We start from the raw sequence: 15,226 nt of genomic DNA, 5'->3' as shown, positions 1-15,226 counted from the left end.
GGATAGATGAAGTTTTTCGGGTTGGGGCCCTTCTTCAGACTGATTGTACGGTGGCGGGCAGGGGGGGGGGGAGGGGGAAAAAGCTGGAAGAGAGGAAGGGGACAAAATCTAGCAGGTAATAGGATGAGGCAGTGGGGGGAGGTTGAAAGGCAGATGGTGGACAAAGGCCAGAGATGTGTGTGATGAAATAGGATTGAATAGTTGCAAATTGTGAAGCTAGAGGAAGGAATGAAGGTGAGGGAAGAGGGGGAGGGAAGAAATAGTTGCAAGTCCAGGGGCACTGAAATGGGGGGGGGAGCAACAGGGGGAGTGTTTTGTTCCTAAGTTGGAAAATAATGAGGTAACTTCAAATTTGGTGAGATAATTTACGGGAAATGAAAATCATGAGAGATCAAAACATTGCACTAATACTTTTGTCATAAAGCACAGATATCACCGCCTTTCGTTCATTAGATGACCTGATTTTAAGGTGAAGGGGAAAAGATTTAATAGGAATCTGAGGGGTAACTTTGTCACACAAAGGGTGGTGGGTGTATGGAACATGCTGCCAGGGGAGGTAGTTGTGGCAAGCACTATCCCATCATTTAAGAAACAGTTAGACAGGCACATGGATAGGACAGGTTTGAAGGGATATGGACCAAATATGGGCAGGTGGGACTAGTGTAGCTGGGACATGTTGGCTGGTGTGGTCAAGTTGGGCCGAAGGGCCTGTTTCCGCGCTATCAGTCTATGATGGGCATATCCCACAGCCCTTCTATTGGCACCACCTTACACACAAGGTATAATCACCCTCCAACTGCCCTCATTAATCCACATGACATGTGGCTATGCTCCAGCCATAGAAGCAATGACATAGAAACATAGAAACATAGAAATTAGGTGCAGGAGTAGGCCATTCGGCCCTTCGAGCCTGCACCGCTATTCAATATGATCATGGCTGATCATCCAACTCAGTATCCCGTACCTGCCTTCTCTCCATACCCTCTGATCCCCTTAGCCACAAGGGCCACATCTAACTCCCTCTTAAATATAGCCAATGAACTGGCCTCGACTACCCTCTGTGGCAGAGAGTTCCAGAGATTCACCACTCTCTGTGTGAAAAAAGTTCTTCTCATCTCGGTTTTAAAGGATTTCCCCCTTATCCTTAAGCTGTGACCCCTTGTCCTGGACTTCCCCAACATCGGGAGCAATCTTCCTGCATCTAGCCTGTCCAACCCCTTAAGAATTTTGTAAGTTTCTATAAGATCCCCTCTCAATCTCCTAAATTCTAGAGAGTATAAACCAAGTCTATCCAATCTTTCTTCATAAAACAGTCCTGACATCCCAGGAATCAGTCTGGTTAACCTTCTCTGCACTCCCTCTATGGCAATAATGTCTTTCCTCAGATTTGGAGACCAAAACTGTACGCAATACTCCAGGTGTGGTCTCACCAAGACCCTGTACAACTGCAGTAGAACCTCCCTGCTCCTATACTCAAATCATTTTGCTATGAAAGCTAACGCATCAAAGGCCTCTGCATAGGACCAGCTGTTGTGGGTGCTTCACAGCATTCGTTCCAGTTCAGCTAGGCGCTGGCCTTGTTTTCTGCCAGTGACATTTTAATTAAAAAATCACAAGACCATTGCTTTTACATTTTGTTAATGTGGCATATTTACTTTCATGCAGCAAAAAAAAGATAGACTGCAAGATATATTAAAAAACATTATATTCCCAGATTATTGAACTCCTGCAGTTCTTACTCAATTAATGTTGATAGAAAATCAATAGAATTCTTTCAACAAATCTGCAATGTACACAGTATGTATCATTTGTTATAGCAGTAAAGAACCTACAAGTAAATTAGACAATGAAACAGATGAATGGTCTCACATTTTTGTTTTTTTTCTAATAGTGGTATCACAACATTCATGAGAGAGAGAATGAATATTCCTAGGTCAGCCGATATGATAGCTCCGAAGGGAAAAAGTGGGTATCGACCACAGAAGAGATGAATGTTGTGTCCACTGCTATCAGAGTATTGTGGAGCCAGCATCAATGGAGCTGGGGTCTTTGGCAGCCTGAGAAAGGTTACTGGAGAATGGTTGTCAGTGGGAAGATACTTACCTGGAACACTTCTAAGAGTTATGAGATGCTGCAGATGTCACAGAGTCATAGAGAGAGATAGCATGGCAAAAGATCCTTCGGCTTTCTGAGTCTGCAGCAACCAGCATTCATAGTAATCCCCCTGACCCTTTTTATTCTCCCCACATTCCCATTAACTCCATCCAATATTACTGCCCACCTACACACTTGCTGGCTAATTAACTGACCCCAATGGCACATCATTGAGATAGGGGAGGAAGCCAGAGCACCCAGAGGAAACTCTGCAGATACAGGCAGCACGAGCAAACTCATCACAAATGTTTTTTTGGCAGGAGATAATCAAATGTGGGATTTATTTTCACAAAGTTGAAAAAATGTCCAGGCAAAGGGTTTGTAAATTTTGCATCAAATGTTATATTAGGTTTGTAAATCTGACTTCGTCTGATTAGGAGTAAATCAGCAGAAATGAGCAGAGCTAGAGGCTTAACTATCTTATTGCCTTCTCTGAAGAAATGTCCACAGACTTTCCAAGTAGAAAACCCTAATGTCATGGTACGCCATTGACTTCAAATTAGCATCTGAAAAAGCTCTGCTCAAAAGGATGTTGCTTTAGACATATATCATACAATGTTTGGATGCCAAAACAGAGAACAGAGAAATGTAATGCAACAAAGTGGTTTAGGAGACAGAAGCAAATGTAAGACTGCCTCATGAATACCATCTGTACCTCATAAATCTCAGGATAAGTGTTAATTGTGCAGAACTATTTTTCTCCAATATTTTTCAGACCGTCACTCCCCTTTTGAATGAAGAGTCAATGTTCCCTCCCTAAAGTCTGAACTCAATGAAACTGGAAACATTTGCAGATATACTAAACCGAGGGAGGAAAGGGTTTCTACTGCGACTATTGCGTCTGAAAGGGAAGTCAAAGACTTGCCAAGTTAGATTAAACCCACCACGGATTGCATTGTCAAGTAACATGACAAGGTTGTGCTGCCTGTTCATAAACATGGAGCAGATCTTTGGCTCAAAAGCCAACAGGTCACCCAGGTTTTGCTTTCCAGGTAAGGTGTTGGCCCAAAGGAACCCATGGTCACCTCATGCAGTCTAATAGGGTAACACTAACAGGTTTGTTATCACTCAGGGAGGGAATTCAGCCTTTTGAACCTAGCCAGGATTAGACCAGCTGCCAACATTGTGGATTCAATAAATGGGAGAAACATTCAGCTACCAGCAGAATGTTAGACCCGCTTAGTTACTCCAACTTTTTGTGTCTATCTTCGATGTAAAACAGCATCTGCAGTTCCTTCCTACACCAGCAAAATGTTAAGCCCCTGTCCCACTTGCGTGTCCTTGGCACACTAATTACGCGACCTCGTGGTCGCGTTGAGGCGCGACGGTCCCGCGAAGATCGCGCGCATCGTCATGCGCCCACACAGCCGTCTGGAGCGCGTGACGTCATTTGAAGATGGACACAAAATGCTGGAGTAACTCAGCAGGAGCGGCAGCATCTCTGGAGAGAAGGAATGGATGATGTTTCGGGTCGAAACCCGTCTTCAGTCTGAAAGAAGGGTCTTGACCCGAAACGGCACCCATTCCTTCTCTCCAAAGATGCTGCTGGTCCCGCTGAGTTACTCCTGCATTTTGTGTCTATCTTCAATTTTCTTGGCCCCGCTGTGGGAGTAGAAGTGGGGGCGGACCGGATCCGCAATGGCCGTGAGCCCCAGGCCGAGTTTGACGATCGTTTGCCTGCTTCTGCTGCAGTTGGAGGTGAGACATTGCGTCGCGCCAGGGTCTTGGGCCTGTCCCACTTTGGCCGTAAGTTACACGACAGGCAAGTAGCGCGCTAAGATTTTGTTCGGTACAAAATCCCGTAGCGTCACGCGATACCGCGCACAACTCCATACCCCTCCTCGCTTCTCAGTGGGACCAGCCCTGCGCGGCCACACGATACCCGTGCGCCTCAACGCGACGACGAGGTTGCGTAATTTGCCTGCCAAGGACACATAAGTGGGACAGGGCCTTTAGGTGGACTTTTAAATTTGCTTTAATTTAGTCACTTTAAAGCTTTAGTTCTTTTTATGTGCATGCAAATTATTTTAGTGTTTTGCACTTTAATTCGTTAAAATGTTAATAAATCAGGATTTTACTTTACAGTCAATACTGTTTACTTACATAACCTATTTTCTCAGGCAATTATGCCTTTATGCAGGACATGCAATAAAACAATGTTTTATTAAAGAATAGTCGAAGGGTGGAGGGGGAAAGAGGTGGGGAAGTGACTTGGCTACAAAAGAACAATAAATCTAGTTCAAACACCAGTTATAAATTTACATATTACTCTGGCTCATCATCTTGTTGCCTAGGAGTTCAAGAATCTTTGATTTGTCAGATAGTGAATGGCCATTTTTTTTTAACATTGCATGTAGAAATTGTGAAGAGAAACAGTTTGAAAGCTAAGGATTGTGCGAGATTTTATACACCAGCTGCCACTTTTGTTACTTTTAGCTTCTTAATTACGGTTAACTGATTGATGAACTACGTATATTTTTGTAGGTACACAAAATTGCTGGAGAAACTCAGCGGGTGCAGTAGCATCTATGGAGCGAAACGTTGCCATTTCCTCCGCTCCATAGATGCTGCTGCACCCGCTGAGTTTCTCCAGCATTTTTGTGTACCTTCGATTTTCCAGCATCTGCAGTTCCTTCTTAAGCACAAGTATATTTTTGTGTCTGTAGTCACCCACTGTATGTATGCATATCACATGACATAACCAGCTTTTGTGACTATTTTATATAATAACTTAACTACAATTACCACTACCACTTTCACATACTTTTCTTTTTTATGTTTTGTCAAAATCTTTATAATGTCCAACAGTCTAGTTTAGTGTGGTATAATTAGTTTAGTTTAAAGATATAGCATGGAAACAGTCCTTCGGCCCACGTCAACCATTGATTACCAGTTCACACTAGTCCTATGTTATCCCATTTTCGCATCAACTACCATTTTCGCATCAAACTAGGGGCAATTTACAGAGGCCAATTAACCTACAACCCTGGACATCTTTGGGATGAAGCAGGAAACCGCAGCACCCAAGGAAATCCGCGCGGTCACAGGGAGAATTTGCAAACTCCACACGGAAAGCTCCCGAGGTCAGGATCAAACCCGGCTCACTGGTGCTGTGCGGGAGCAGCTGTACCACTGTGCCGCCCTGTCAAACATTGTTCATATCAACTAACACGGACATGTTAATTTATGACCATTTTATGCAAATAACCAGGATTCTTGTAAAGGCAGCATGCAATTAAGCTAGTGGTTTAACAGTAAAGATAAGGATACGGTTTTGGCTTTTGACATTTTAAGCATTTAAACTATACCAGTAATCAAGAATTAAACAATTAAGTGCAATCAACTATTTTCACTCTTTGGTAGTTAGTTCCTCATTTTTGCTGAATGTTGGTAAATATCAACATTGGTAAATACCAGAATCAAATATGCACAAAGTTTTGATTCAAATAGTATTTGGCAGTTCTCCAGGACTTGTGTGCAGAAAATCTCCGCATTGAGCTGTGGGGGCCTCAATGAACAGCTGGGAGACAAGCACACCGAAGAGGATTGTGCTCAGGACCATAATCTTCTTCATTCCTGGGTGTTCGAGTTGCCAAACTGGGCGGTGAAGCAACCAGTTAATATGCTTTCAACCATACACCCGTTAGAGTATTCATTAATATAGATAGATAGATAGATAGATAGCCTTTATTGTCATTCAGACCGAAGTCTGAACGAAATTTCAGCAGTCATACATACAATACAATAAAAACAACAATAAACACATATTAACATCCACCACAGTGAGTCCACCCAGCATCTCCTCACTGTGATGGAGGCAAAAGTCTTAGGTCTGCAGTCTCTTTCCTCCTCTTCTCCCTCTGCACTGAGGCGATACCCCCCGGGCGATGTTACAAATCAGTCCCGCGGCTCAAACACCGCGGCCCGGGGTGGTCGAAGCTGCCGCCCACCAGTCAAATCTCCTCAATCTTCTAAGGAAGTAGAAGTGTTGATTGGGCTTTCATTATGATTGCATCAATGTGCTAGGTCCAGGACAGATTTTCAGAGATATGCAAGCTGTAGAACTTGTTTCATCAGGGACTGGATTGTTTTTATTGTTATTATGTGTGAAATGTTTTAAGTTTCATGTGCGATGCTCCGGTATTCCCTGGGAAACGTCTTCTCATTTTGCACTGTACAACTGTTGCTTTGCAAGATGACAATAAAGGTTGATTGATTGATTGATTGATTGATTGAAGTTGTTGACTCCCTCCACTAGCGACACCTAGAAGACAGGTTTGTGGATCCTCGGCCTTCTTCTTCTAAAATCAACAATCAGTTCCTTGGTTTTATTGACGTCGAGAGCAAGGTTATTGTTCTGGCACCAGTCAGATGATCGATCTCCATCCTATACTCTGACTAATCATCATCCGTAACAACTCTGGTGTTATTGACGAATGAGCACACATGAATGATCAAGATCAGAGAATGCATCTTCAATACAACTGCCCCTCTCTGCTCGCACATTCTCAATCCCTGCCTTACATTAAAAAAAACATGAAACAGTCCAAAATAAAGCTTGGCCTACAATGTCTGTGCCGAACATGATGTCATTCATCTAACAGCCTTTGCCTGCAGATGACCCATATCCCTCCATTTCCCATATGCCTATCCAAAAGCCTCTTAAACACCACTATCGTATCTGCGTCTATCCACCACTGTCAAAAATATGCCCTGCACATCTCCATTTAACTTTCCTCCTCTGACCCGAAAGCTATGTCCTCAAGTCTTTGACTTTTATACCTTGGTTCTGATTATCCACCCTATCTAGGATTCTTCAAGTCTTATACAGTATACTTCTATCCAGTCTTCCCTCAACTTCCGACTTCAGGAAAACAATCAGAAATCCAAACCAATCCTCTAATCCTGGTAAATCTCTTCTGCAACCTCTCCAAAGCCTCCACATCTTTCTTGTAATAGGGCGACCAGAACAGAATGCAATACTCGTAATGTGACCTAACCAAAGGTTTAGAAAGCTGCATCCTCCATTCATATCCTTCATCTTATACATTTGACACTGTTGCAAACCTCCCACACCTCACAGCTAATATGCGTTTCAGCAACACAACTATCACAGTCAAATATATTACTAGAGACTCTTCAAAACACTTTAGGCAAAACTGAATCAAATTACATTAAAATGATTTTAAATTCACAATTTCCTTTTACACTTTATTCATCAACAAACTACATTATTATCTTACATTAGATATATAGATTCTTCAGAAAAAAAATGTTGATGAAAATTTACAAGATTATTATTTGCATACTATTTCGTTCAAAGTACAAGCACAATGCATGAATGAATCATACTCGAATTTAACAGACATTAGGCCATGATGTGCAGAAAAAAGTCATTATCAGCAAGACGCTAACTTGATTTTGAGAGCTTGTTAAACAATAATAAAAGATGAAACATTCGGCAGAACACGTAAATGGTAAGCTTTCTAGTTAGTCTCATGTTAACGGTGTTGTGTAAAATATTACCGTTTACAACCAGGGCAAAGAATATCTCCAGATTACTAATGGATTGCTTAACAAATGTACACACCAAATGTACTTTAGTGTTATAATTCAATGTTGTTTTTGATTGGATTTTAAAATACAGCATGAAGCAGGGCCTTCGGCCCACCAACTCCATGCTAACCATTTATGTTTGTGCTGTTTCTATGTTATCCCACTTTCGCATCTACTCACTACATACTAGGGATCATTTACAGAGGCCAGTTAACCCGCAAACCCACACAGCTTTGAAATATGGAAATAACCTGGAGCACCTGGAGGAAACCCATGTGGTCACAGAGAGAATGTGCAAACTCCACACAAACAGCACCCAAGGTCAGGAACGAACTCTGGTCTCCGGCACTGTGAGGATGCACCACTGTGGTGCTTATTGTATTGAATGTTCAGCAGGTTATTACAAACATACTCATTAAGATGACAAAAAGCATCTTTAGGCATGCTTTACTCTATAGAGACATTTAGTCAAATACATGGATTGAGAAAGGTTTAGAGATGGGCCAAACATGGGTAACTGGGACTAGCTTATATTGAGCATCTTGACAAGATGGATCTAGTACCACAATTCAATTTTACAAACCTCTCTTGCTCCATAAATTAGATCTATGAATAACTCAGTCCTGCCAGTTGCTAAAGTTCCTGGCATCTGTCACCTGGGACAGCATGACCAAGCACTTCAACAATTAGGAGCCAGCAACAGGCAGCCAGTGAGGATTTGTGAAGGGTATGTCATGTTCGATTAGCATAGTTGAATTTTTGAAGCAGTCATTGCTGCAATGGATAGGCATATGTCCATGAATTTCTCTGTGTACTCAGTCAATGCGTTGAATAATGCCCCACACGCAAGGTTATCAAATATATCTGGTCTTTATAAATCTGGCCTTTATAAATCAGAGCATTGAGTATAGAAGTTGGGATGTAATGTTAAAATTGTACAAGGCATTGGTGAGGCCAATTCTGGAGTATGGGGTACAATTTTGGTCGCCTAATTATAGGAAGGATGTCAACAAAATAGAGAGAGTACAGAGGAGATTTACTAGAATGTTGCCTGGGTTTCAGCAACTAAGTTACAGAGAAAGGTTGAACAAGTGAGGGCTTTATTCTTTGGAGCGCAGAAGGTTAAGGGGGGACTTGATAGAGGTTTTTAAAATGATGAGAGGGATAGACAGAGTTGACGTGGAAAAGCTTTTCCCACTGAGAGTAGGGAAGATTCAAACAAGGGGACATGACTTGAGAATTAAGGGACTGAAGTTTAGGGGTAACATGAGGGGGAACTTCTTTACTCAGAGAGTGGTAGCTGTGTGGAATGAGCTTCCAGTGAAGGTGGTGGAGGCAGGTTCGTTTTTATCATTTAAAAATAAATTGGATAGTTATATGGATGGGAAAGGAATGGAGGGTTATGGTCTGAGCGCAGGTAGATGGGACTAGGGGAGATTATGTGTTCGGCACGGACTAGAAGGGTCGAGATGGCCTGTTTCCGTGCTGTAAATTGTTATATGGTTATATGGTTATATATAAGCATGCAGAATTGAAGGTCATCTGTTGACACGGGATGGTAATTGGTTAAGAGCAAGTTAAAAAAAAGAGCAGGGAGAGAGAATGTTCTTTGATGCAGAGGATGTGACAACAAGACGTGGTCCCCAAGGTTCCATAATAAGGCTTCAGAATTTTACCATACCCGTTACTGACTTGGAGTAATTTTATGTTTGCAGGTGTGAGATGAAACAAGCCTAGGGCCAGAATAAGCTGCATTGTGGGAGCAGGAGATGACAGGGACAGTCCAGGGAAGCGGGTAATATTGTGACTGATGGCATTTAAGGTGGGGAATAAATAATGATAATGATGGATGGGATTTATATAGCGCCTTTCTAATACTCAAGGCGCTTTACAGCGCATTATTCATTCACTCCTCAGTCACACTCGGTGGTGGTAAGTAAGCTTCTTCTGTAGCCACAGCTGCCCTGGGGCAGACTGACGGAAGCGTGGCTGCCATTCTGCGCCTACGGCCCCTCCGACCACCACCAATCACTCACACACATTCACACACATTCACACACAGGCAAAGGTGGGTGAAGTGTCTTGCCCAAGGACACAACGACAGTATGCACTCCAAGCGGGATTCGAACCGGCTACCTTCCGGTTGCCAGCCGAACACTTAGCCCATTGTGCCATCTGTCGTCCCTTGCGCCATCTGCGGAGGGAGCGGTCTTTGCGGAAGGCAGACATGGGGGGAGATGGGAAGATGTGGCGAGTGGTGGGGTCACGTTGGAGGTGGCGGAAATGGCGGAGGATTATGTGTTGTATTTGCCGGCTGGTGGGGTGAAAGGTGAGGACCAGAGGGACTCTGCCCTTGTTGCGAGTGCGGGGATGGGGAGAGAGAGCAGTGTTACGGGGTATGGATGAGACCCTGGTGTGAGCCTCATCCACCTGGATTCAAGGGAGATGAAATTTCTTTTTTTTTTAAACTGTGGAGGATAATAATGTAGGTATCTGATAACACAAATTGCATAGCTAGAAAATGTACAAAATCAAATTTTTTTTTTTTTTTAAATGCAGACCACTGTCCTTTACTTCAAGGGACCGACAGAAAAAAGTGTGAATGAAATTTCCAGTCATAGGAGCAGAATTAGACCATCAGGACGAAATAGGCAATAGGTGCAGGAATAGGCCATTCGGCCCTTCGAGCCAGCACCACCATTCAATGTGATCATGGCTGATCATCCCCAATCAGTATCCCGTTCCTGCTTTCTCCCCATATCCCCCGACTCTGCTATTTTTAAGAGCCCTATCTAGCTCTCTATTGAAAGCATCCAGAGAACCTGCCTCCAGCGCCCTCTGAGGCAGGTAATTCCACAGACTCACCACTCTCTGCGAGAAAAAGTGTTTCCTTGTCTCCGTTCTAAATGGCTTACTCCTTATTCTTAAACTGTGGCCCCTGGTTCTGGGCTCCCCCAACATCGGGAACACGTTTCCTGCCTCTAGCGTGTCCAAACCCTTAACAATCTTATACGTTTCAATGAGATTCCCTCCCATCCTTCTGAACTCCAGAGTGTACAAGCCCAGCTGCTCCAGTCTCTCAGCATATGACAGTCCTGCCATCCCAAGAATTAACCTTATAAAGCTAAGCTGCACTCCCTCAATGGCAAGAATGTCCTTCCTCAAATTAGGGGACCAAAACTGCACACAATACTCCAGGTGTCAAGTCAAGTCACATTTATTTATATAGCACATTTAAAAAACAACTCTCGTTGGCCAAAGTGCTTTACATTTGTTATAAGAATAGCACAACAAAAACAGACTACATACATATATACATATAGCCCTCACTCAGAGGACGTCAGGAAAGGCTTGGGAGTATAGATAAGTCTTCAGTCTTGACTTAAAAGAGTCGATGGAGGGGGCAGTTCTGATGGGAAGGGGGATGCTGTTCCACAGTCTAGGAGCTGCAACCGCAAAGGCACGGTCGCCCCTGAGCTTATGCCTAGACCGCGGGATATTCAGCAGCCCCAAGTTGGCCGATCTGAGGGGCCTGGAGGTGGAGTGGTGGGTGAGAAGACTTTTTATGCAGGTGGGGGCAAGCCCATTGTGGGCTTTGTAGACATGGAGGAGTATTTTGAAGTTTATACGGAACCGCACAGGGAGCCAGTGGAGAGATGCCAGGATCGGGGTGATGTGGTCCCTTTTTCGGGTGCCCGTCAGGAGTCTCGCTGCGACGTTTTGGACCAGTTGCAGGCGGGACAGGGAAGATTGGCTGATGCCAGTGTAAAGGGAGTTGCAGTAATCTAGGCGGGAGGAGATGAATGTGTGGATGATCTTTTCCAGGTCATCAAACTGGAGGAATTGTTTTATTTTAGCTCTCGTCCGAAGCTGAAAGAAGCTAGCTTTTACCACGGCATTGACGTTTGTCAAATTTCAGTGCTGAGTCAAATATCACGCCAAGGTTTTTGACGTGAGGTTTGAGTAGTGGGGTAAGGCTTCCAAGGCTGCCTGCAAGGTGTGGTCTCACTAGGGCTGTTTCATGTAAATGTTTCATAGTGTTCTGAGCTAGCAATTCATTCACACTTTTCAAAAAGAAGCAGTCATAGAGTTATAGAGTGATAGAGTGAAGAAACAGGCCATTCGGCCCAACTCGCCCAAACCGGACAACAATGTCCCAGCTACACTAGTCCCACTTGCCTGCGATTGGTCCATATCCCTCCAAACCTGTCCTATCCATGTACTTGTCTGTTTCTTAAACGATGGGATAGTCCCAGTCTTAACTACCCCCTCTGGCAGCTTGTTCCATACAACCACCCCCCTTTGTGTGAAAAAGTTACCCCTCGGATTCCTATTAAATCTTTTCCCCTTCACCTTGAACCTATGTCATCTGGTCCTCGATTCCCCTACTCTGGCCAAATTCCTATGATTTCGTATACCTCTATAATATCTCCCCTTGTCCTCCTGCACTCCATGGAATAGAGACCCAGCCTACACAACCTCTCCCTATAGCTCACACCCTCTAGTCCTGGCAACATCCTCGTAAATCTTTTCTGAAGCATTGCAAGCTTGACAATATCTTTCCTATAACATGGTGCCCAGAACTGAACACAATATTCGAAATGCAGTCTCACCAACGTCTTATACAACTGCAACATGACCTCCCAACTTCTATACTCAATACTCTGACTGATGAAGGCCCAAGAGCCAAAAGCCTTTTTGACCACCTTATCTACCTGCGACTCGACCTTCAAGGAACCATGCACCTGTACTCCTAGATCCCTCTGTTCAACAACACTACCTAGAGGCCTACCATTTACTTTGTAGGTCCCGCCTTTGTTCGCCATCCCAAATTGCAACACTTCATACTTCTCTGTATTCAATTCCATCAATCATTCCTCCGCCCACCTGGCAAATCGATCCAAATCCTGCTGCAATCATTCACAACCACCTTCACTATCTGCAAAATCACTAACTTTTGCATCATCAGCAAACTTGCTAATCTTGCCCTGTATATTCTCATCCAAATCATTGATGTCGATGACAAACAGTAACGGGCCCAGCACCGAACCCTGAGGCACACCACTAGTCACAGGCCTCCTGTCTGAGAAGCAACCTTCCACCATCACCCTCTGCTTCCTTCCATGGAACCAATTTACTATCCATTCAGCTATCTCTCCTTGGATCCCATGCGATCTAACCTTCCAGAGCAGCCCACCATGCGGAACCTTGTTGAACACCTTCCAAGTACACAACATCTACAGATCTGCCCTTCCCTCATCAACATTTTTGGTTACCGTCTTCAGAAAAATCAATCAAATTTGTGAGACATGACCTCCCATAAACAAAACCATGCTGACTATCCCTAATCAGCCCTTGCCCATCCAAATGCTTGTATATCCTATCCCTCAGAATACTCTCCAGTAACTTACCTACTACAGATGTTAAGCTCACCGGCCTATAGTTCCAAGCATGTTCCCTGCAGCCCTTCTTGAAAAGAGGTACAACGTTTGACAATAGACAATGGGTGCAGGAGTAGGCCTTTTAGCCCTTCGAGCCAGAACCGCCATTCACTGTGATCATGGCTGATCCTCCACAAGCAGTACCCCATTCCTGCCTTCTCCCCATATCCCTTGACTCTGCTATCTTTAAGAGCTCTACCCAACTCTCTCTTGAGAGCTTCCAGAGAATTGGCCTTCACTGCCTACTGAGGCAGAGAATTCCACAGATTCACAACTCTCTGGGTGAAAAAGTTTCTCATCATCTCCGTTCTAAATGGCTTACTCCTTATTCTTAAATTGTAGCCCCTGGCTTGTAAAATGTGTGCAGGATAGTTTTTTGCAGCAATACATAGAAGTACCTATTAGAGAAGGGGCGGTGCTGGACCTCCTGTTAGGAAATGAGACGGGTCAGGTGGCAGAGGTATGCGTTGGGGAACAGTTCGGGACCAGTGATCACAATACCATTAGTTTCAAAATAATTATGGAGAGGGTCAGAACCGGACCTAGGGTTGTGATTTTTGATTGGAGAAAGGCTAACTTTGAGGAGATGCGAAAGGATTTAAAAGGAGTAAATTGGGACATTTTGTTTTATGGGAAAGATGTGGAAGAGAAATGGAGTACATTTAAAGGGGAAATTTTAAGAGTACAGAATCTTTATGTCCCTGTTCGGTTGAAAGGAAATAGTAAAAATCGGAAAGAGCCATGGTTTTCAAGGGAAATTGGACACTTGGTTCGGAAAAAGAGGAAGATCTACAATAATTATAGGCAGCATGGAGTAAATGAAGTGCTTGAGGAGTATAAAGAATGTAAAAAGAATCTTAAGAAATAAATTAGAAAAGCTAAAAGAAGATATGAGGTTGCTTTGGCAAGTAAGGTGAAAGTAAATCCAAAGGGTTTCTACAGCTATATTAATAGCAAAAGGATAACGAGGGATAAAATTGGTCCATTAGAGAGTCAAAGTGGACAGCTATCTGCAGAGCCATAAGAGATGGGGGAGATATTGAACAATTTATTTTCTTCGGTATTCACCAAGGAGAAGGATATTGAATTATGTGAGGTAAGGGAAACAAATAGAGTAGCTATGGAAACTATGAGATTCAAAGAAGAGGTAATACTGACACTTTTGAGAAATATAAAAGTGGATAAGTCTCCAAGTCCGGACAGGATATTCCCTAGGACATTGAGGGAAGTTAGTGTAGAAATAGCAGGGGCTATGACAGAAATATTTCAAATGTCAATAGAAACGGGAATAGTGCCGGAGGATTGGCGTACTGCGCATGTTGTTCCATTGTTTAAAAAGGGGTCTAAGAGTAAACCTAGCAATTATAGACCTGTTAGTTTGACGTCAGTGGTGGGCAAATTAATGGAAAGGATACTTAGAGATAATATATATAAACATCTGGATAAACAGGGTCTGATTAGGAACAGTCAACATGGATTTGTGCCTGGAAGGTCATGTTTGACTAATCTTCTTGAATTTTTTGAAGAGGTTACTCGGGAAATTGATGAGGGTGGATGTTGTATATATGGACTTCAATAAGGCCTTTGACAAGGTTCCTCATGGAAGGTTGGTTAAGAAGGTTCAATGGTTGGGTATTAATGGTGGAGTAGCAAGATGGATTCAACAGTGGCTGAATGGGAGATGCCAGAGAGTAATGGTGGATGGTTGTTTGTCAGGTTGGAGGCCAGTGACTAGTGGGGTGCCACAGGGATCTGTGTTGGGTCCACTGTTGTTTGTCATGTACATCAATGATCTGGATGATGGTGTGGTAAATTGGATTAGTAAGTATGCAGATGATACTAAAATAGGTGGGGTTGTGGATAATGAAGTAGATTTTCAAAGTCTACAGAGAGATTTATGCCAGTTGGAAGAGTGGGCTGAAAGATGGCAGATGGAGTTTAATGCTGATAAGTGTGAGGTGCTACATCTTGGCAGGACAAATCAAAATAGGACGTACATAGTAAATGGTAGGGAATTGAAGAATGCAGGTGAACAGAGGGATCTGGGAATAACTGTGCACAGTTCCCTGAAAGTG

The sequence above is a fragment of the Amblyraja radiata genome, chromosome 2, assembly GCF_010909765.2.
Source record: "Amblyraja radiata isolate CabotCenter1 chromosome 2, sAmbRad1.1.pri, whole genome shotgun sequence".
Classification (NCBI taxonomy): domain Eukaryota; kingdom Metazoa; phylum Chordata; class Chondrichthyes; order Rajiformes; family Rajidae; genus Amblyraja; species Amblyraja radiata.
This window is presented reverse-complemented; position numbering follows the sequence as displayed.